Here is a 2,626-nt window from a genome sequence, read left to right on the forward strand (position 1 = left end):
ATGCATAGAAAATGGTGTTTAGCACATCGGTATTTATCTAACCCTAACAGAAAAACACAGATCCCACTGCCATTTAGCTACTGCTCTGTGCATTCAGCTCTGTGACTGCTGTGTTAGGCGCTTTGCACATCAGCAAGCCAATTAGATGGGTCCCTACCCTCTTGGCGTTTCCAGTCTAGTGAGCATTTCCCAACGTGTGTTCTTCAGACAGCAGCATTGGCACCACTCAAGAACTTGATAAGCAAATTCTTGGATCCCATTTCAGACCCACTGAGTGGTAAGTGGTGAGATTTGTGTTTTAATAAACCTTTCAGGAGATTCTCACACTAAAATCTGAGAATGATTGGTCTAATAGATCTCTATCCCATGAGGTTGGCAAACATTTTCTATAAGGGGCCAGGTAGTAAATATTTTAGTTTTTACAGTCTGCACATGTCACCACTACTCAACTCTGCTGTTACAGGGCAGGGGCAAACAAGTGAGTTTATGTACTTTCTGTGTCCCAATAAAACTTTATTTATAAAAACAGGTGGTGAGCTGTTGTTTGCCACCCCCTGCTCTATCTAAAGGAAATGAGTTCCCTAGTTTCTAGAGGAATGTTTATTTTGTGACAGAATTAGGTGTCTCCCTCAATTTTTTACTTCCCGTTGTCTAATTCCTAACTTATTAGGCAACTTTGTATAATAATTTGTGTTTTCAGAAATACCAGAATAAGGAGATGCTCTCTACAAAATGCTCTTGTATTCTGGTCTCTAAGGTATCATCATTATAAATAAATACATTCATATTTAGTTAAAATGAGTCTGTCACCAAAGAACTAAGTACTTATGGGTGTGCCAAGAATACCCCCTGGAGGCGCTGAACTACTATTTCATAGACATGTGACAGACAGACTCATGCTCCCCCCATAGGTATCTGCATCCTAATCCCCAGAACCTATTAACATGTTACCTTACACAGCAAAGAGGACTCTGCAATTGGGATTAACTTAAGGGTCTCGAGATATGGAGAATGTTCTGGGGGACATAATGAAACCACGGGGCCCTTAGAAGAGGGAGGCAAGAGGGTCAGAGTTAGAAAAAGAGATGTGGTGACAGCAGCAGAGGGCAGAGAGTCAGAGAGAGATTTGAAGTTGTTGCTACATTGCTGGCTTTGAAATTGAAGAGAGGGGCTTTGAACCAAGAAATGCAGGCAACCTCTCCCTGCCAGAAGTGTAGGAAACAGACTCTCCCCTGTTGCCTCCAGAAAAAATGCAGCCCTGCCAAACCACTTTGGATTGGATCTCTAAAACTGTGAGAGAAGAAATGAATATTGTCTTAAGATGCTGAGTTTGTGGTAATTTTTACATCAGCAACAGGGAACTGATAATATGAGGACGACAAAAACACAGTGTGCACACTCATATCCCCTTGTCCTGTACCTGTGCAGACATTGCTAATCAATCCAGCACTCTTTTTTTCTGAGTTGACGAAGCCTTAGGTTGCTTCATCACCTAGCTCTCCAGGTAACCAATTAGAATGCAAGAATGGGCCAGATTCTTGGATGTACAATAAATACCAAATCCCACTCTGGCTAACTTAAACCATAAAAGCAACATACTAAAGGATATTAGGTGACTTGCAGACTACCTGGGAAGATCAGAATATTGGGCTTGGTGCTGGGCTCAGCAGCACACGTACTACAATCAGAATAATACAGAGAAGGTTCGCATGGTTCCTGTGCAAGGATGACACACAAATTCATGAAGCGTTCCATTAAAAAAAAAAAAAAAAAAGAACACTGGACACCCTACAGTAAGAAAAGTGGCCCAGTGTAGAGCCTTCAGCCACTACCACTGTCACATCCTGGAAGGACTGAGGAGGACCACGACCAGTAATGCTGAGTACAGGTGCCCCTTCTCCCCATCACCAGGATGCCTTTCACCTTGGGCTTGCTCTTCACATCCCTAATCTTCCCAGTGATCAGGAACATCACTGCTTCTGTATCAAAATCTTAAAAAAGCTAGATTTCTTCCTTAGTATACAACGTATAGCCCACAGAGCAGCGGCATTTTCATCACCCAGACCTACTGACCCAAGTCGGCATATAACAAGACCCCAGAGCAATTAGGATGCAAGCAAAGGCTGAGAGCTCTGCTCCATGCCAACCCAGTCCTGGTGTGAGAGGTTACCAGTGCAGACTCCTGCTCCCCGCCATAAGGCCACCAGGGTAAAGATGCCAAGAAACACAGGACTCAAATATTAACCAGGCAAAAGAAACAAGAGAAGCTGAGAAAAGTTAAGGGCACCCAATTTTGTGATTGATAAGAGAAAAACAACTATAAAGGGCTAAATGAATTTTTTAGAACCAGAAAAGAAAGAGAGAAAGAAGGAAAGAAGGAAGGAAGGGAGAGAGGGAGGGAGGGAGGGAGAGAAAGAAGGAAAGAAGGAAGGAAGGGAGAGAGGGAGGGAGGGAGGGAGGGAAGGTACAGCTTGGACACCACAGAGGTTTTCTCCTTTTCATTACAGAAATGGTAGTATTGTCAGACTTGGAAATTGGAGCAACATGGCCCATTTTGTCTTCACAGACAGGAAACTCCTACTTTTTATCATTATTTGACTCAGTTGCTACAATTTGTGAATCAACC

General features: G+C 43.0%; 1 non-coding gene across 1 annotated transcript; it reads left to right on the plus strand.

Moving 5' to 3' along the window:
- The first annotated feature begins 1,654 nt into the window (after positions 1-1,654).
- LOC128574328 (U6 spliceosomal RNA) lies at positions 1,655-1,761 on the plus strand. The gene has a single exon (XR_008376705.1). It is a non-coding gene; the product is annotated as a U6 spliceosomal RNA (small nuclear RNA).
- Positions 1,762-2,626: the final 865 nt, after the last annotated feature.

The sequence above is a fragment of the Nycticebus coucang genome, chromosome 21, assembly GCF_027406575.1.
Source record: "Nycticebus coucang isolate mNycCou1 chromosome 21, mNycCou1.pri, whole genome shotgun sequence".
NCBI lineage: Eukaryota > Metazoa > Chordata > Mammalia > Primates > Lorisidae > Nycticebus > Nycticebus coucang.